Here is a 21,558-nt window from a genome sequence, read left to right as displayed (position 1 = left end):
AGACTGTACTGCACTCAGGCCTATGTACCGTAGCACCCTATACCAAGTTACCAGTCCTTATAAGAACTTTTGTGGACCAAGCAGGTTGTGTGTTAGTGTTTAGCAGACTGTGCGTCAGTCCCTATACCGCTGAAGGACTGCTGCAGTATAGGGCAGCGGTCAGCAGTAGTGCACGGCAACCCTATGTATTGTGGACCGATAGCGGTCCTTACAGAACAGCAGACTGTACTGCACTCAGGCCTATGTACCGTAGCACCCTATACCAAGTTACCAGTCCTTATAAGAACTTTTGTGGACCAAGCAGGTTGTGTATTAGTGTTTAGCAGACTGTGCGTCAGTCCCTATACCGCTGAAGGACTGCTGCAGTATAGGGCAGCGGTCAGCAGTAGTGCACGGCAACCCTATGTATTGTGGACCGATAGCAGTCCTTACAGAACAGCAGACTGTACTGCACTCAGGCCTATGTACCGTAGCACCCTATACCAAGTTACCAGTCCTTATAAGAACTTTTGTGGACCAAGCAGGTTGTGTGTTAGTGTTTAGCAGACTGTGCGTCAGTCCCTATACCGCTGAAGGACTGCTGCAGTATAGGGCAGCGGTCAGCAGTAGTGCACGTCAACCCTATGTATTGTGGACCGATAGCGGTCCTTACAGAACAGCAGACTGTAACGCACTCAGGCCTATGTACCGTAGCACCCTATACCAAGTTACCAGTCCTTATAAGAACTTTTGTGGACCAAGCAGGTTGTGTATTAGTGTTTAGCAGACTGTGCGTCAGTCCCTATACCGCTGAAGGACTGCTGCAGTATAGGGCAGCGGTCAGCAGTAGTGCACGGCAACCCTATCTATTGTGGACCGATAGCGGTCCTTACAGAACAGCAGACTGTACCGCACCCAAGCCTATGTACCGTAGCACCCTAGACAGACCAAGTTACCAGTCCTGATAAAGAGCTTTGTGGAACAAGTGAGTTGTGAATGATTAGCAGACTGCAGCAGAAGGGCAGCAGTCAAGTATAATATTCTTTCTATATTTGGAAGAAAGAATATTATACGTGTACAAGCCTATTACCGTACCACTGATACCAGTCCTGAAAAGAACCTTTGTGGAACTAATAGTAACAGCAAGTCTTTAAAATTATCCTCACTGCCTGACACACTGCTTCCTGCCTGTCCCTATACAAATTGGCAAAAAAGAGTAGGCTGGAACGATTAGCTGGAACAGCTCTTTTGTGGACCTGATAGTAACAGCTAATGATGATGATGATGATGATGATGAAGAAAGACTAATCTGGCTGAGCTGTCCCTAAAATAGCAGCATACAGCGCTCTGTCCCTTTATCTAAACTGACAAAAGAAACTCAGGCTGCTGACCTAACACCTATACCAGTCCTGAAAAGAACTTTTGTGTACCAAATAGCTAGCGTTTTCTCTGTCCCTACTCCACACAGGATCCTTTCCCTACAGTGACAGAAGAAAGAATGTAAAATGGCCACCGGATCGGGTGTATTTATAGGTTAGGGGGAATGTCCAAGTGTCCATGAGCTGTCATGTCTCAATTGGTTGTCCTGTAACACATGATAAACGTGTCACGAAAGGTTAAAGTTCTTGTATACATTAAACACGTAAGTCCGCCGGGGCGAACGACGGAAAAAGGCGTTCGAACCCGCGGACGGCGAAAGTCGGAAATTCGCCGCGAAACGACCGCCGGGCGAACCGTTCGGCCATCACTATCCATAATATATGTTTTTATTGCCAAGTGGAGTTCAAATCTTGACTATCACGTTAGTCATTTATATCCTCTTTTTTATTCAATAAATATTTTGAAATAAGCTTACCTGATTTTCTGCATTTGTAGTAATCCTACTCGCATATATATGTTTTTTATCATATCATAGACATATTGTTGTCCAAATGTAAGGCTTCATGCACACGAGACGCAGATGCAAACTCTGCTGGACACATGTTTTTAAAAGCTGAAACCGGCATTTAGAAACGCGCGTTTTGCCGCAATTTTTACCGCGATTTAGCTGCGTTTTACTGCGTTTGCGTCTAGAAGCGTTTAGTTAAGCTAACATCATAGACCCTCCCCAGCTCAAAAAACAGTATTATTAACTATTTCAGCAATTTTGTGAGACCAGAGTGAGTAGCAGCAGCTGTGAGAGCTGCAGTGTACTTGTATTTAGCGTGTCACTTGCCACGGCACCTGCCACAAGTTGTGGATTGTCCACTTGCCACGTCACTTGCCACGTCACTTGCCACGTCATCTGCCACAAGTTGTGGATTGTCCAACTGCCACGTCACCTGCCACAAGTTGTGGATTGTCCACTTGCCACGTGACTTGCCACATCACCTGCCACGTCACTTGCCATGTCACCTGCCACAAGTTTTGGATTGTCCACTTGCCACGTCACTTGCCATGTCACTTGCCACAAGTTGGGGATTGTCCACTTGCCACATCACCTGCCACGTCACCTGCCACAAGTTGTGGATTGTCCACTTGCCACGTCACTTGCCACATCACCTGCCACGTCACTTGCCACGAGATGTGGATTGTCCACTTTCCACGTCACCTGCCATGCCACCTGCCACAAGTTGTGGATTGTCCACTTGCCACGTCACCAGCCACATCACCTGCCACAAGTTGTGGATTGTCCACTTGCCACGTGACTTGCCACATCACCTGCCACGTCACTTGCCACATCCCCTGCCACAAGTTGTGGATTGTCTACTTGCCACGTCACTTGCCACATCACCTGCCACATCACTTGCCACGTCACCTGCCACAAGTTGTGGATTGTCCACTTGCCACGTCACCTGCCACAAGTTGTGGATTGTCCACTTGCCACGTCACCTGCCAAGTCACTTGCCACGTCACCTGCCACAAGTTTTGGATTGTCCATTTGCCACGTCACTTGCCACGTCACCTGCCACAAGTTGGGCATTGTCCACTTGCCACATCACCTGCCACGTCACTTGCCACATCACCTGCCACAAGTCGTGGATTGTCCACTTGCCACGTCACTTGCCACATCACCTGCCACGTCACTTGCCACAAGATGTGGATTGTCCACTTTCCATGTCACCTGCCATGCCACCTGCCACAAGTTGTGGATTGTCCACTTGCCACATCACCTGCCACAAGTTGTGGATTGTCTACTTGCCACGTCACTTGCCACATCACCTGCCACGTCACTTGCCACGTCACCTGCCACAAGTTGTGGATTGTCCATTTGCCACGTCACCTTCCACGTCACTTGCCACAAGTTGTGGATTGTCCACTTGCCACGTCACCTGCCACGTCACTTGCCACATCACCTGCCACAAGTTTTGGATTGTCCACTTGCCACGTCACTTGCACGTCACCTGCCACAAGTTGGGGATTGTCCACTTGCCACATCACCTGCCACGTCACTTGCCACATCACCTGCCACAAGTCGTGGATTGTCCACTTGCCACGTCACTTGCCACATCACCTGCCACGTCACTTGCCACAAGATGTGGATTGTCCACTTTCCATGTCACCTGCCATGCCACCTGCCACAAGTTGTGGATTGTCCACTTGCCACGTCACCAGCCACAAGTTGTGGATTTCCACTTGCCACGTGACTTGCCACATCACCTGCCACGTCACTTGCCGCGTCACCTGCCACAAGTTGTGGATTGTCCACTTGCCACGTCACCTGCCACGTCACTTGCCACGTCACCTGCCACAAGTTTTGGATTGTCCACTTGCCACGTCACCTGCCACGTCACTTGCCACAAGATGTGGATTGTCCACTTGTCACATCACCTGCCACGTCACTTGCCACATCACCTGCCACGTCACCTGCCACAAGTTGTGTCCACTTGCCACATCACCTGCCACGTCACTTGCCACAAGATGTGGATTGTCCACTTTCCACGTCACCTGCCATGCCACCTGCCACAAGTTGTGGATTGTCCACTTGCCACGTCACCAGCCACATCACCTGCCACAAGTTGTGGATTGTCCACTTGCCACACCACTTTCCACGTCACCTGCCACGTCACCTGCCACAAGTTGTGGATTGTCCACTTGCCACGTCACTAGCCACATCACCTGCCACAAGTTGTGGATTGTCCACTTGCCACATCACTTTCCACATCACCTGCCACAAGTTGTGGATTGTCCACTTGCCACGTCACTTGCCACGTCCCTTGCCACGTCACCTGCCACAAGTGGATTGTCCACTTGCCACATCACTTGCCACATCACCTGCCACAAGTTGTGGATTGTCCACTTGCCACGTCACTTGCCACGTCACCTGACATAAGTTGTGGATTGTCCACTTGCCACGTCACTTGCCACGTCCCCTGCCACAAGTGGATTGTCCACTTGCCACGTCACTTGCCACGTCCCCTGCCACAAGTGGATTGTCCACTTGCCACGTCACTTGCCACGTCCCCTGCCACAAGTGGATTGTCCACTTGCCACATCACTTGCCACGTCACCTGCCACAAGTTATGGATTGTCCACTTGCCACGTCACATGCCAGTCACCTGCCACAAGTTGTGGATTTTCCACTTGCCACGTCACCTGCCAGGTCACTTGCCGCGTCACCTGCCAGGTCACCTGCCACGTCACCTGCCACAAGTTGTGGATTGTCCACTTTCCACGTCACTTGCCACTTCACCTGCCCCGTCACTTGCCACAAGTTGTGGATTGTCCACTTGCCACATCACTTGCCACCTGCCATTTCACTTGCCACAAGTTGTGGATTGTCCACTTGCCACGTCACTTGCCACCTGCCATGTCACTTGCCACAAGTTGTGGATTGTCCACTTGCAATTGCAATTGTTTAAAATATTTTTCTAATGGTTTTTCATCATTTGCAATCATTTTTGAGATTTTTAATGTAAAAAAAAAGGTCACCTTTAAAAACGCTTATAAACGAAAACGCGGCAAAACGCGGTAGCGGCGTTTTGCCGCGTTTTACCGCGTTTTGCCGCGTTTTGCGTCTGAAACGTGGAAACTTTTGCGTCTGAACCCATTTTTTTGCTTCTGGAAAAATGAGGTTAAACGCAACTGCATAAAAATGGCAAAAAACGAGACTGTGTGCATGGATACATAGGATAACATTGAATGAGTCCACTTGCCACGTCACTTGCCATGTCACTTGCCACAAGTTGGGGATTGTCCACTTGCCACATCACCTGCCACGTCACCTGCCACAAGTTGTGGATTGTCCACTTGCCACGTCACTTGCCACATCACCTGCCACGTCACTTGCCACGAGATGTGGATTGTCCACTTTCCACATCACCTGCCATGCCACCTGCCACAAGTTGTGGATTGTCCACTTGCCACGTCACCAGCCACATCACCTGCCACAAGTTGTGGATTGTCCACTTGCCACGTGACTTGCCACATCACCTGCCACGTCACTTGCCACATCACCTGCCACAAGTTGTGGATTGTCTACTTGCCACGTCACTTGCCACATCACCTGCCACATCACTTGCCACGTCACCTGCCACAAGTTGTGGATTGTCCACTTGCCACGTCACCTGCCACAAGTTGTGGATTGTCCACTTGCCACGTCACCTGCCACGTCACTTGCCACGTCACCTGCCACAAGTTGGGGATTGTCCACTTGCCACATCACCTGCCACATCACTTGCCACATCACCTGCCACAAGTCGTGGATTGTCCACTTGCCACGTCACTTGCCACATCACCTGCCACGTCACTTGCCACAAGATGTGGATTGTCCACTTTCCATGTCACCTGCCATGCCACCTGCCACAAGTTGTGGATTGTCTACTTGCCACATCACCTGCCACAAGTTGTGGATTGTCTACTTGCCACGTCACTTGCCACATCACCTGCCACGTCACTTGCCACGTCACCTGCCACAAGTTGTGGATTGTCCACTTGCCACGTCACCTTCCACGTCACTTGCCACAAGTTGTGGATTGTCCACTTGCCACGTCACCTGCCACGTCACTTGCCACGTCACCTGCCACAAGTTTTGGATTGTCCACTTGCCACGTCACTTGCACGTCACCTGCCACAAGTTGGGGATTGTCCACTTGCCACATCACCTGCCACGTCACTTGCCACATCACCTGCCACAAGTCGTGGATTGTCCACTTGCCACGTCACTTGCCACATCACCTGCCACGTCACTTGCCACAAGATGTGGATTGTCCACTTTCCATGTCACCTGCCATGCCACCTGCCACAAGTTGTGGATTGTCCACTTGCCACGTCACCAGCCACAAGTTGTGGATTTCCACTTGCCACGTGACTTGCCACATCACCTGCCACGTCACTTGCCGCGTCACCTGCCACAAGTTGTGGATTGTCCACTTGCCACGTCACCTGCCACGTCACTTGCCACGTCACCTGCCACAAGTTTTGGATTGTCCACTTGCCACGTCACCTGCCACGTCACTTGCCACAAGATGTGGATTGTCCACTTGTCACATCACCTGCCATGTCACTTGACACATCACCTGCCACGTCACCTGCCACAAGTTGTGGATTGTCCACTTGCCACATCACCTGCCACGTCACTTGCCACAAGATGTGGATTGTCCACTTTCCACGTCACCTGCCATGCCACCTGCCACAAGTTGTGGATTGTCCACTTGCCACGTCACCAGCCACATCACCTGCCACAAGTTGTGGATTGTCCACTTGCCACACCACTTTGCACGTCACCTGCCACGTCACCTGCCACAAGTTGTGGATTGTCCACTTGCCACGTCACTAGCCACATCACCTGCCACAAGTTGTGGATTGTCCACTTGCCACATCACTTTCCACGTCACCTGCCACAAGTTGTGGATTGTCCACTTGCCACGTCACTTGCCACGTCCCCTGCCACGTCACCTGCCACAAGTGGATTGTCCACTTGCCACATCACTTGCCACATCACCTGCCACAAGTTGTGGATTGTCCACTTGCCACGTCACTTGCCACGTCACCTGACACAAGTTGTGGATTGTCCACTTTCCACGTCACTTGCCACGTCCCCTGCCACAAGTGGATTGTCCACTTGCCACGTCACTTGCCACGTCCCCTGCCACAAGTGGATTGTCCACTTGCCACGTCACTTGCCACGTCCCCTGCCACAAGTGGATTGTCCACTTGCCACATCACTTGCCACGTCACTTGCCACAAGTTATGGATTGTCCACTTGCCACGTCACATGCCAGTCACCTGCCACAAGTTGTGGATTTTCCACTTGCCACGTCACCTGCCAGGTCACTTGCTGCGTCACCTGCCAGGTCACCTGCCACAAGTTGTGGATTGTCCACTTTCCACGTCACTTGCCACTTCACCTGCCACGTCACTTGCCACAAGTTGTGGATTGTCCACTTGTCACATCACTTGCCACCTGCCATTTCACTTGCCACAAGTTGTGGATTGTCCACTTGCCACGTCACTTGCCACCTGCCATGTCACTTGCCACAAGTTGTGGATTGTCCACTTGCAATTGCAATTGTTTAAAATATTTTTATAATGGTTTTTCATCATTTGCAATCATTTTTGAGATTTTTAATGTAAAAAAAAAGGTCACCTTTAAAAACGCTTATAAACGAAAACGCGTTTTGCCGCGTTTTGCGTCTGAAACGTGGAAACTTTTGTGTCTGAACCCATTTTTTTGCTTCTGGAAAGATGAGGTTAAACGCAACTGCATAAAAATGGCAAAAAACGAGACTGTGTGCATGGATACATAGGATAACATTGAATGAGTTCAGGAGCAGTTGAAAAAAGTGTCCAACTGCCTCTGAACACGCGTTTAACTGCGTCTCGTGTGCATGAGGCCTAAAACCCCACCACAGGGGAGACCTTTTTCTTTTTTTTGTTGTTTATATGCATGGTGTGCTGTGGATTCTTTGAGAAGACTCTCCTATCAAACCTAAGGGCTTTGAATCACAACACTCCTTTTTATGAACTTTTCCATTCTTTGGACTCTTTGGACCATATACCATATATATATGGTACTCATTTTATTTTTATAGCGCTGTTAATGTGTAGGTACTGTGTTTAGCGGAATTTTGAGATTGTACCTGCGCATATTTTATTTTGTTGTAAAGTATTCTTATAATAACATCTCTATAAGAAGTCTAGTTAGCATGTTTCATTATGTGTATATCAGTAATGCACAAAGGCTTGATACTTTGATGAATGGCATTCGTCATTCCTACAACTGACAGAATAAAATCTCACTTCAGAGAAAAGTACACTGCCTTAGGTTACTTTCAGCAAACAGATAATTAAAAAACAAGTCCTACTACTATGACCAACAGGTTTTTAGTCAGTAAATAACATATTTGTTTTAAGTGTTATAACATAGGGGAAAAAGATAACTGTTATTAGTCATTTATTTGTACTTTGATGTGTCAAGTTTTTGCTGCATTGGAATGTGGGTAAGTACAGCATGATGTAGCAGGCAGAAAACACATCCAAGTGCAGTAACAGGAATATATTGTAACTGAAGTCCAGCAATACACAGCAGACCCGGGGGAAGGTTACTCGGCCGGGAAAACTCACAAGTTGTACAGCAATGGAACAGTAGATTGGAGACTAAGCTTCATACACACGATCGGATTGTTGGCCAACAAAGAGCCAGACTTTTGTCCAAAGGGGATTGGCTTGGATTTTGTCTAGCATACTAATGACACACAATTGTCGGGCAACAAACACAAACGTGGTGATGTACTAGACGTACTACGAGCTGATAAAGAGGAAGTTTGGCTGTCATGCACCACCCTTTGGGCTCCTTCTGCTAATTGTTAGTAGAAGTTTGGTGAGTGCTGATTCGTGCTTTTTCAGTTTGTGCTTTTCAATTTGTTTCTGAACAGCCATTCGTCAACCAGCCATGTTGCGGAATCGGAGGAGAGAAAGTGCTAATATTGGCCTTGGAATTATTGCTTTGACCCAAATCCAGTCCAGGAACAGGAGGAGGAGGAGTTCTTGGACCAAAAATGGGTTGCTTAATGATTACCAATTAAGCCACATGCCTTTGCTTCAGGAGAATAATCCGGATGATTTTCAGAATTATCTCCGGATGATGGACCCCTGCTTTCACCAACTCTTGGCATTGGTGACCCCCTATATTAAGAAACAGGACACATGCATGCGGCTTGGCATCATTCCTGAGCAAAGATTCATAGCCACCTTGGGCTACTTGGTGATGGGGAGAAGTCTCCAGGACCTCAAGTTTACCACTGGGATCTCCCCTCAGGCTCTGGGACTCATTATTCCAGACACCTGTTCAGCCATTATTCAAGTACTGCAGAAGGACTATATTCGGGCACGTTTTTCCCTATAAGATCACATTCTATGTATTAATGTTTGTTAATGTGTTGTCTTAATTTGTTGATGACATAATTTTCATTATTGTAATATTCTGTGAATGTCCTCTTTGTCCTCATGCATGCTGTATGCTTTTCCTGCTCCTTTGTTGGCGTACAGGCTCTGTTTTTTACACTTTCAATCCCAAAAATGCATGCCAAACCAAGGAGCCAGAGTCTTAAATATACTCTGCCTGACTCTGCCTGACCCAGAATGGCCGGAAAAGTCACATGAGGCACCAGCATCCAATCGGCTAGCTGCCTCCCCCTGACTGAAGAAACAATAGAGGAACTAGGTTCCTCCCAACTTTCTCCTCCATCTGCAATGGCACTGTGGACGAGCACCAACTGCAGTGGAGAATATAGACTGCACCTGCCTACAGGTATACAGTGTATTCAATCAAAAGAATAATTTTTTGAGGTGTAAACTTAAACAAATATATGGTCAGTTGTTTGTTTATTTAAAAAAAAAATATTATTTCTTTTTTTTATGAAGGAAATAAGATAACTAAATGCTGGCACGGTGTTTCATTGTTAGCACCTGCTGCTGAATGGAAAAAAATAAACATATTCCCCATATACATAAGTGAGGTAGATAGAGGATATCTGTTGTGATTAAAATGGTATTCCTATATACCTGACAAAGACCAGCTAGGTATAACTAACGCAATTACAATACTCACGAAACCCTTTACTTAACCAGTTCCCGACCATACGTCGGCAGAATGGCACGGGCAGGCATATTGGCATACAGGTAATCTTCAATCTCAATACCGCCCATGCCCTGCCATCGCAAGCGGTCGTGGGTCCCGCGGACTCGATCACCGCAGGCATACCCGCAATTGTCTCACGGGATGGCTGAATGGAGGAAATGCCGTGTAAACAGCATTTCTCCATTCTGCCTAGCAAATAGTGACGCTGATCTCTGCTCCATGTGATTGGAGCAGAGATCAGTGTTCACTAAATGAAAGCCCAGCCCCCACACAGTTAGTAACACACCCCTAGGAACACTTAACCCCTACACTGCCACCCACTGGTTAACCCCTTCACTGCCAGTGTCATTTACACAGGAATCAATGCATTTATATAGCAGTGATTACTGTATAAATGACAATGGTCCCAAAAATGTGTCAAAAATGTCCGATGTGTCCGCTGCAATGTCGCAGTCACAATAAAAATCGCTGATCGCCGCCATTACTAGTAAAAAAATAATAATAAAAAATGATTAATAAAAATGCCATAAAATTATCCCTATTTTGTAAACGCTATAACTTTTGCGCAAATCAATCAATAATCGCTTATTGTGATTTTTTTGACCAAAAATATGTAGAATACGTATCGGCCTAAACTGAGGGAAAAAAAAAATTTTTAATATATTTTTGGGGGATATTTATTATGACAAACAGTAAAAAATAATGCATTTTTTTCAAAATTGTCGCTCTATTTTTGTTTATAGCGCAAAAAATAAAAACCACAGGGGTGATCATATGCCACCAAAAGAAAGCTCTATTTGTGGGAAAAAAAGGACGTCAATTTTGTTTGGGAGCCACGTCGCACGACCGCGCAATTGTCAGTTAAAAAGACGAAGTGCCGAATCGCAAAAAGTGGTCTTGTCTTTGACCAGCAAAATGGTCCGGTCTGTAAGTGGTTAACACTGCAATATTAAGGAGACAACAGCTAGGTATAACTAACGCAATTACAATACTCACGAAACCCTTTACTTAACACTGCAGTATTAAGGAGACAACATCTTGTCAAACACAAGAAGAGATGGGTCAAGTTTAAAGTTCAGGAGTTTTGTGGGTTCCGGTAGTAATTGGTATTTGCCTCATTACCCTTTTCTTATTCTCTTTCCCAAAAAGAGCGTAATATTACATTTTAAACTTCTCAACAGTCCCACAGGACACAGGCTTCCCAAGAGCCTCTTCTTAACAGCCTGGCCCGTCTCACAATTCTCTTCTTAATTAAAATTTATCCGACCAGGATTGTGTCTGTCAAAGCTTCAAAGTTTGACCACAATCCTGCCAATTCCTAAATTCCTAAATTCCTAAATTCAAATCTCAGCGAGTGCCTCCATTCTGTTGTGATTAAAATGGTATTCCTATATACCTGACAAAGACCAGCTAGGTATAACTAACGCAATTACAATACTCACGAAACCCTTTACTTAACACTGCAGTATTAAGGAGACAACATCTTGTCAAACACAAGAAGAGATGGGTCAAAATTAAAGTTCAGGAGTTGTCTGGTTTATTCTGGGAGGGACTACACTTTATATGCACCATTATAAGCCAATCATTGCATAGAACATGGGTGTGGTTAATACAGAGGTGTACATTACATATCATTACATATCATTAATTATGTCATCTGCTTTCATGAGTCACAGTCATGAGTTATGTGGCCTAGACATATTGTGACACAATTTCTTTATTTAGACAGTACAGAATAAAACTGCCTATTCAAACTATATTTTCTTATATGCATGCTTTATAGGGAAACTGCCACAGACTGCAAATACAGAGTTTAAACTAACTAGTAGGTTAATTCAAGTTAATCCTATATGAACTTATAAAGATGGAGTCACTCTGGTTCAGCCATATCACAACAATCCCCTCTTTAAGTCATGAAATCAAACCATGAACATGACTTATTTCTTCTCATTGTGACATCCTCATCCCGGTGACCATAGTAAAAGTTAAGATATATTCTATTAGCTGCAGCTGGGTCGGAAGGTCAAGTACCTCGGAAATCATGCACATAATAAACTTGAAGCAGGCATATAAAAGTAATACCATAAGCAAAATCAGTACAACAAACATCGCAATATCCCTAATCCAGGATTAATCCAGGATTCAGCATTGAAACCAAACCCCCCATGTTACCCAGGGGGCTCCCAAGCAATTATTTTTCTTTTTCATCATGTCAATATCCCCTTAGGCTCCTGAGAGGAACCATGCCCAGGTCATGTTCTTTTCCAGAAACAATGACCCAGCATAACATGTTTGAGGGGGCATCCAGGATGAACACTAGCCTTGAGCAAGTGACGTTCTTCACTGTCCCCGAGAATCACCACTATCAGAACCAATGAGGCCAAGTAACACCATCCCTTGGAATCATTCAGAATCCATGGATGGCATGGTCTTCCACAACAAATGTACGTGCTGTTGTCCAAGGCCAGTGGCTGTCTGCTTAAGGACCTGTTGGGCACCCTCAGAGAATCCTGCAAGAGCAAGCTGTGAAAGTAACTTGGCCATCTCAGTATTGGGGCCAGAGGTATGCATGAAGTGTGATGTAGGGCACGATCTAAGGTGTCAAACACTGTGGAGTTCCTGTAGACTCTGAATGCACATCCCCTCTATGTCCAATGAGTGTGTTACTAGTGATTTTATCGGGTGGGCCACATATAACTTTAAGGCTCCCCCTAGAACACAGAGGCTGGTAGATGACATGTGAACCAATACATATATAATACAGTGCCTATGCCAGCATCCCTTCAAACAGTATACACACTGAAATGGTCGAGCATGTCCTGGGCACATTACAACAACAATCCCAATATGCCCCCTGACCCTCACCCGGACCACCTTCTAAGCATGCAAAAATAGAAAACAACAAACATGTAATCTCAGCTGTATAGCAATTGTCCATGGAATGCAAAAGGGAGGAAGGGGCGTGACAGTCCATAGAAACAAGTGGGAGGGGCATGACAGCCTTTAGGCCAAATAAAAATAGTCCCAAAGAAAAACTCAAAAAAAAAGTCTCTTGGATGGCTTCTGAATGTCCATTAAATTCGCAGAAAAGTAAGGAAAAGGAAATGTCCACATTATAACTCTCATTCTGCTCAACTTTTCCCAAAACCTTTTGGTTCAATTCTGTGATCACTCATATGTACAGACATGAATTCTCTACCCCAAAACACTGCCTCTTTGTAAGGACAGAACTTGATATCCACAGACAGACTGGAACTGATGCATTGGGCAAGACCAGGGACTTTCGGCTGGCACATCTGGATATTTTTCATGTGGTGCTCACGGGAATTTTGTACCCCAGGTTTGCGCCATGTGGCTCCCCCTTGAGGTATCATTCGCAGGAACATTTTCCAGCAGGAGTCTGCCTTTAGTCATCCGAGCACCTCCTATGGTATTTGAACAACAAAGATGAACAACGAAGATTTCCATTTTAAAGCTGTAGTCATCACTTCATCTGGATAGGGTATAGGGCAGAGTATGAATGGGGTGTAGGGTATGACTGGGGTGGGCATTTCTTCATGTGCATAGGGCTGTGGGTGAATGCAGGCTGGCTGGGGCAGATACTCCTCATCTGACATGAGTAATCACAGAATCTACCTGATCAATTCAGGCCTTAACCATTGGAGATATTAAAAATAATATTCTTAATTGACTCAAACATAAGTAAAACATGCAGGAATGAAAATGTTTCTTAGCAAGGGTTTTCATTATATAGATTCAATATATTTAACTAAACATTTTTCCAAATCCAGTATTATAGCAGAACTTCAACAAAACTTAAACCTCTTTAGTTTCTTCTATTCCCGGGAACCAAGTGGACCCGAGGGACTTAGGACAGAACATTTTACCCAAACACATATTCTGACTCAGAAGTCTCCCAACTAGGGATGAGCTTCGTGTTCGAGTCGAACATACGTTCGACTCGAACATCGGCTGTTCGCCCGTTCGGTGAATTCCGAACGTTATGGGCCGTTCGCGCCAAATTCGTGTGGCGCTCACGGCCCACAATGCACTGCGTCATCGTAGTGCATTGCTGGCTCATGATTGGCCAAGCATGCACGGTGACCCCGCATGCTTGGCCAATCACAGCGCCAGCAGCGAGGAGAGCCATGATTGGCCACAGGCAGGATGCCTGTGGCCAATCATAGCTCAGGCTGTGTAGTACACGCCCCACACTATATAAGGCCGCCAGCGCGGCGGCCTAGTGTAGTGTGTTGGCGTCTGAAGCAGTTAGTGGGTGTTCTGTGTACTTTCAACACAGTACACACTGATCGTTTTCGGACGATTTTCGATCTTGCTGTTGTGTAGTGGTTGTTGTCTGTGTGCCCTGACCGCAGTATACACCGCTATATTCACCTCACCTATATAGCTAGTGATCTATCTTTTATAATAGAGCTTGCTGTCAGTAGTGTTAAGAGCTTGTGCGTGCTGTCTGCGTGCTCTGTACCCAGTACACACCGCTATATCCACCTACATAGCTCTTCTCTATTTGAGCCCACTTGCCATCTGCAGGAGTTATTGGAAGTTGTGTGTGCCTCCAGCACAGCACAGTATACATCTGTATATACCCCTTTATCTCTGGTGTTCTATAAAAAAGGCATCTGCAGGAGTTAGTGGGTTTTTTGTGCCTCCAGCACAATATACACCTGTATCTACCCTTTATTGCTGTTCTCTAATAGAGCCATCTGCAGGGCTTAGTGGGTGTTGTGTGACTCAATTACAGTATACCCCTTTATCTCTGGTGTTCTATAATAAAGGCATCTGCAGGAGTTAGTGGGTGTTGTGTGACTCCAGCACAATATACACCTGTATCTACCGTTTATTGCTGTTCTCTAATAGAGCCATCTGCAGGGCTTAGTGGGTGTTGTGTGACTCCATTACACTGCTGTTTTACCCAACTCCCTTCAGGCCATTACCATGTCTAGAAGGCCAGCAAGGAGAGGCAGACAGGCGCGAGCCGATAAAAGAGGGCAAGCAGGCTCTGTGTCTAGAGACAACAGTGCTGGTCATGGACGCGGTGCATTGTCATCAGCACGTGGCCATGGGACACGCTTGTCCTTCTTTTCGGCAGCTGGACATGTTGAACCGCAACATGCCAACGACTTAGTAGAGTGGATGACCAAGCCCTCTTCATCCTCCTCATCCTCTCTCACCCAGTCTCAGGGTACTAGCAAAGCAGCTGCCAACGCATCGTCTTCCCTCCTCTCAATGTCATCATCAGTGACTCCTTCCCTAGACCCACCACGTCCTCCTGAGGAGTCTCCTGAACTCTTTGAGCACAGTGTTGGGTACATGCTCCAGGAGGATGCCCAGTGTTTTGTGGGCTCTGATGATGACACTCAGCTAGAGGAAGGCAGTAGCGTGAGCGCAGAGAGAGGGGATGCTCAAGAAGGAAAGCAATCTGGCAGTCATGTTCCACAAGCTGCAGCATACTGCCAGGTTTGCTACAGCGATGAAGAGGGAGGGGATGATGAGGGCACTGACTCCACGTGGGTGCTTGGAAGGAGAGAGGAGGAGGAGGAGGAGGAGGCACATGTCCAACGAGGCAGGATGCCCTCCGGGGGCCAGCTTAGGGGCAGCACACCAACTGAATCACACCGCAGAGCTCCGCCTGTGCAGGGCGCTGCCTCTGCGCGTTATTCTAAAAGTTCTTTGGTGTGGGCCTTTTTTGAGACGAGTGCATCAGATCGCACCGCTGCTATTTGCAACATATGTCTCAAGCGTATCTCGCGTGGCCAAAACATCAGCCGCTTGGGCACCACATGCTTGACCAGACATATGTTGACCTGCCATGCAGCTCGTTGGCAAGCGTACCTCAAAGACCCACACCAAAGAATAAAGCGGACCTCTCCTTGCTCCTCATCAGCTGGCATCTCCAACCCCACTAGACCTTCAGTCCTCTCTGAAACCTGCTCTGAGAGGAATGAAGGTGTAGAATTAGGTGTGTCACAGCCAAGTGCTTCCGGGAACTCTGCTAGCGGTACACCCACGTCTGATTATAGCAGGCAAATGTCCCTGCCCCAGCTGCTGGACCGGCGAAAGAAGTTCACTCCCAGCCATCCACATGCCCAGCGGTTGAATGCTAGCTTGGCTAAATTGCTAGCACTTCAACTGCTGCCTTTTCAGTTGGTAGACTCGGCCCCCTTCCGTGAGTTTGTACAATGTGCGGTTCCTCAGTGGCAGGTCCCCAAACGCCACTTTTTCTCACGGAAGGCGATTCCGGCTCTCTACCGGCATGTGGAAGGCAATGTCCTTGCCTCGCTGGACAGGGCGGTCAGCGGTAAGGTGCATATTACTGCTGACTCATGGTCCAGCAGGCATGGACAGGGACGTTACCTGTCTTTCACGGCCCATTGGGTCACTCTTCTGGCAGCTGGGAAGGATGCAGGACAAGGTGCAGTAGTGTTGGAGGTTGTTCCGCCACCACGCCTCCAAAATGCTACTATTGGTTGTGACACACCTCTCTCCTCCACCCCCTCCTCTTCTTCTTCCTCCATGGCCTCTTCCAGTGCTCTGTCCTCAGAACCAGCGGTGCTCCGTAGGCGTTCCAGGGGCTACGCAAGTACGCAGGCAAAACGATGCCATGCCGTGCTTGCGCTGGTTTGTTTGGGGGACAGGAGCCACACTTGGGCGGATGTTTTGTCAGCTCTGCAGGGGCAGGCCGAGAGGTGGTTGATGCCACGCCAGCTTAAGCCAGGAATGGTGGTTTGTGACAATGGCACCAACCTCCTCTCCGCCCTCCGACAGGGACAACTGACCCATGTGCCCTGTGTAGCTCACGTCCTTAACCTGGTGGTGCAGCGGTTCTTGGGCAGGTACCCCGGCTTACAGGATGTCCTGAAGCAGGCCAGGAAAGTCTGTGTGCATTTCCGCCGATCATTTAATGCCTGTGCTCGGCTGGCTGAGCTCCAAAAGGAGTTGAACCTGCCCAAGAACCGCCTTATATGTGACATGCCCACCAGGTGGAACTCAACGTTGGCCATGCTGCAGCAGCTGCACACACAGCAGAGGGCCATCAATGAGTACCTGTGTGACTACGGCACCAGGACAGGGTCAGGGGAGCTCGGTTTTTTCTCACCACGCCAGTGGGGCATGATCAGGGATGCATGCACTGTCCTGTCACCGTTTGAGGAGGCCACAAGGATGGTGAGCAGTGACAGTGCATGCATCAGTGACACTGTACCTCTTGTCCACCTCTTGGAGCATACGCTGCGTGGAATAATGGACAGGGCACTTGAGGCAGAACAGAGGCAGGAAGAGGAGGACTTCCTTGCCTCTCAAGGCCCCCTTTATCCAGACAGTGTTCCTGCTGTGCCACCCATCACACAGGAAGAGGATGAGGAGGAGGAAGAGGAGGAGGAGGATGATTGTGTCAGCATGGAGGTGGAGGCTGGCACTCAGCATCAGCAGCAGCAGCAGCAGCAGTCTTGTAGGGATGATTTACAGTCCCAAGAAACACGTGGACTTGTACGTGGCTGGGAGGAGGTAGCTGCGGATCATGTTGTCCTTAGTGACCCAGAGGACTCCGGACCGAATGCCTCAGCTAACCTACGCTGCATGGCCTCCCTGATCCTGCAAAGCCTGCGGAAGGATCCTTGTATTCTTCGGATCAAGGAGTGGGACCATTACTGGCTGGCCACTCTCCTTGATCCACGGTACAAGGGTAAGGTTGCCGACCTTATCTTGCCATCGCAGAGGGAGCAGAGGATGAGACATCTCCGGGAGGCCTTGCAGAAAGGTCTGTGCAACGCGTTCCCAGAGACTGGGAGGTTACAAACTCCTGGTCCTGGACAACGTGTTGCTGAGGCATCGGTCAGAAGGAGCGGTGGAGAAGGTGGCCGTCTGACTGATGCTTTCAGACAATTTTTTAGTCCGCAGCCCCAAGGTATGATCGGTTCCAGCACCCATCGCCAGCGTCTGATTTACATGGTGCAGGAATACCTAGGGGCAAGGTCAGACTTGGACACCTTTCCCACCGAAAATCCTCTGGCTTACTGGGTCTTGAGTATGCAATTGAGCTACTGGCCTGTCCTGCATCCAGCGTTCTTTCGGAACGCACCTTCAGTGCTGCTGGTGGCTTTGTTACCGATCACAGGGTGCGCCTGTCCACCGAATCAGTTGATCGACTGACCTTCATCAAGATGAATCAGTCTTGGATCACCCACAGCTACCAAGCACCTGAAGCTGATGTAACAGAATCATTTTTTTTGAAATATCACATCCCTTCAAGACTGCCTATGCTGATGCTGAGTGACTGTCCTGTTATGTTGATTGTCTATCCTCTTCCTCCTCCGCTGATATGTTGGAAGAACATTTCTGGTTCTGGGTGATGCCTAAGGCCCAATTTTTCTGCCCCTGTTTAACAGGGGCGTTTAAGTACAATTTTTGATGCAATGCTTTGCAGCAGGGCTAATGCCTGCAATAAAACAAGAGTATATGGCAGAGGTTGCAGTGTGGTTGCACCAGCACCAGTGCCTAAGGTCCAATTTTTCTGCCCCTGTTTAACAGGGGCGTTTAATTACAATTTTTGATGCAATGCTTTGCAGCAGGGCTAATTCCTGCAATAAAACAAGAGTATATGGCAGAGGTTGCAGTGTGGTGGCACCAGCACCAGTGCCTAAGGTCCAATTTTTCTGCCCCTGTTTAACAGGGGCGTTTAATTACAATTTTTGATGCAATGCTTTGCAGCAGGGCTAATTCCTGCAATAAAACTAGAGTATATGGCAGAGGTTGCAGTGTGGTGGCACCAGCACCAGTGCCTAAGGCCCAATTTTTCTGCCCCTGTTTAACAGGAGCGTTTAAGTACAATTTTTGATGCAATGCTTTGCAGCAGGGCTAATTCCTGCAATAAAACTAGAGTATATGGGAGAGGTTGCAGTGTGGTGGCACCAGCACCAGTGCCTAAGGCCAAATTTTTCTGCCCCTGTTTAACAGGGACATGTAATTACAATTCTTGATATAATATTTCACAGGAGGGCCCCTTCCTGTGCCCACCCAGAGTAACGGTGAGGACTTATAGTGTTGTGGCACCAGCACCACAACCACCAAAGGTCAATTTTTCTACCACTGTTCAACAATGGCATGTAATTACAATTCTTGATATAATTGTTCACAGCAGGGCGCTCCAGTGCCCACCAAGAGTCACTTTGAGGGCTTACAATGTTGTGGCAAAACCAACACCTTGTTCCGCCATTTCTGCAGAGCATATAGGGCAGGCCCCTACTTTCAAACATCCAACTTACAAACATCTCCTACTTGCAAACGGAAGGAGACAACAGCAAGTGAGATGAAAAAAGATGGACGACAAAACAAATTATACAGGGGTGATAACCCTTCCCTATGTTTTCCAAAAAGCTTAAAAATAGTTTTTTTGACTGGAGCTACACTTTAAAAATGTACCAGTTGAAAATTACAAACAGATTCAACTTAACACAACAAACCTACACAGTCCCTCTCTTGTTTGCACCGCCTATATACTGCTGTTCTGAGTATATAGGGCCTGGGGGCCACACGCATTTCCTTTTTTTAATATGGATACAGGGTTCCCCTTAATATGCGTACAAGACCCAAATAGGCTGGTAATGGGCAGGGAGGGCTACCCATGCCATTTTTCTCAATGATTTTCAACCATATTGCAGGAACCAGATATAACATTAAAACCACAAGCAGTTTTAAATGGTGTTATTTCCATTTAATGTCATTTTGTGCAGGGACTGTTCTAAACACGGGAAACACGTGGCACTTCACAGGCATACTACAGACACCCCCAGGCACCATATTTAAAGGAATATTTCACTTTTTTTTTCACTTTAATCCTCATTAAAATCAGTGCTCCCGCCAAAACGGACGTTTTTAAAACTTTTTTTTGCATTGACCCATGTCCCCTGGGGCAGGAGCCAGGTCCCCAAACCCTTTTTAGGACAGTATCTTGCATATTAGCCGTTAAAATTAGCACTTTTAATTTCGAACGTTCGAGTCCCATAGACTTCAATGGGGTTCTAAAGTTCGTACGAATTTGGGGTCCGTTCGAAAGTTCTGGTGCGAACCGAACCGGGGGGTGTTCGGCTCATCCCTACTCCCAACTTTGCAAATATGTCTGATCATCAGCAACAAACAAAACATTGATGGATAAACAACATTTCATCATCAACATTTCATGACTGACACCCTGGGAATTCAGAAGGTAAATATCCAGAATAGTAATTCTGATTGCTTATTTCAAATAAATCCTTCCCATCACATTTTAGTACCCCATGGACTCAATATATGCAGCAATGTATCTTGATTACAGTCATTTAATTTCAGTAACTTCTTCAAACATTTTTTAAAATTTTCACCCTTCCTTTACCAAAATCCCTGTATCAATTCTTTTAATTTAATTTAACCCCAAACTTTTAGGGAAAATATAACATGGGCCTAAACACAATATGAGACAACCTGTTGTGCACATTCCAGACACACACTTAAAATATTTTACTAATCAATATGATACCCTGTGTGTTCGTTAAACACAATACAGCTACTCTCTCATTCCACATTCATTTGGCCATTCCATTCATCCTTCATTTTCGATAACACCTTCAAACCTTAATATTTTTCTCTCTAGTGTCCGGAATTACACAACACAGTTACTTCTCTTTTTCTTTACTAACCACAATTCCTCTGGCGTAGCGCCTGGAATATACAACTTCCCTTTATTTACTTTCAAATTCTGGACTCTTAATTATAATATTCTCAACCCTGTCAAAATCAATATTTCAAAATCATTGTTAATACAGCTTAAACGCTATTAAACAATTTGCACAAATATAGCACATTTGCTGTTATCAGAAAAAAACACATTTTAATTTCAATAATGTAAGGATAGACAACCACACCCAAAACAGTCTTAAAGTCAGACTCTAAAAATTTGTATCTGATCAGGTTCCTTTAAGAAAACATGTGGTATCAGCGCATACATATAATTTTATCAGTGACATGTCACATTCCCCTTTTAATGTTCCCAATTTACTATGGAGTGGGCATGGGCTTAATATGCGCCCAACACAGATCTCTGCATTGTGCTAAACAGTACTTTGGACAGGAGGGATCACTCAAATAGTAATCTGTCTTTGTCCAAATCCGCGATTCAATCCTCTTAAAGCACCACACACAGGTGAGTACCCTACTCTGTCCCTTTCACCTGCCCACTTTAGCAATGCTCTCTGTCTTGGCAGGATCATAGGACATATCAACTACCCAACAATTTATCTGAATTCAGAAAACAAAAACAATCTTATACTCTAAATTGGAATTCCAAGACAAGACAAAAATTCACATACACATAAAATTAAGCATTTCTCTCTATTAACCAGTTTCCTCTACCTAGGTGTCTGTCTTATGGAACTGCGAACAGGGCGACCCAAGGACTGCCACTGATCACAGTCCACAAACAGTCCATGAAACAGAGACAGTCGTGGGAGAAATGTTTAAACATGTTC

Source organism: Lithobates pipiens, unplaced genomic scaffold (genome assembly GCF_037356315.1).
Source record: "Lithobates pipiens isolate NorthernLeopardFrog02 unplaced genomic scaffold, aLitPip1_a1.2 Scaffold_16, whole genome shotgun sequence".
Classification (NCBI taxonomy): Eukaryota; Metazoa; Chordata; class Amphibia; order Anura; family Ranidae; genus Lithobates; species Lithobates pipiens.
Note: the sequence above shows the minus strand (reverse complement) of the source record.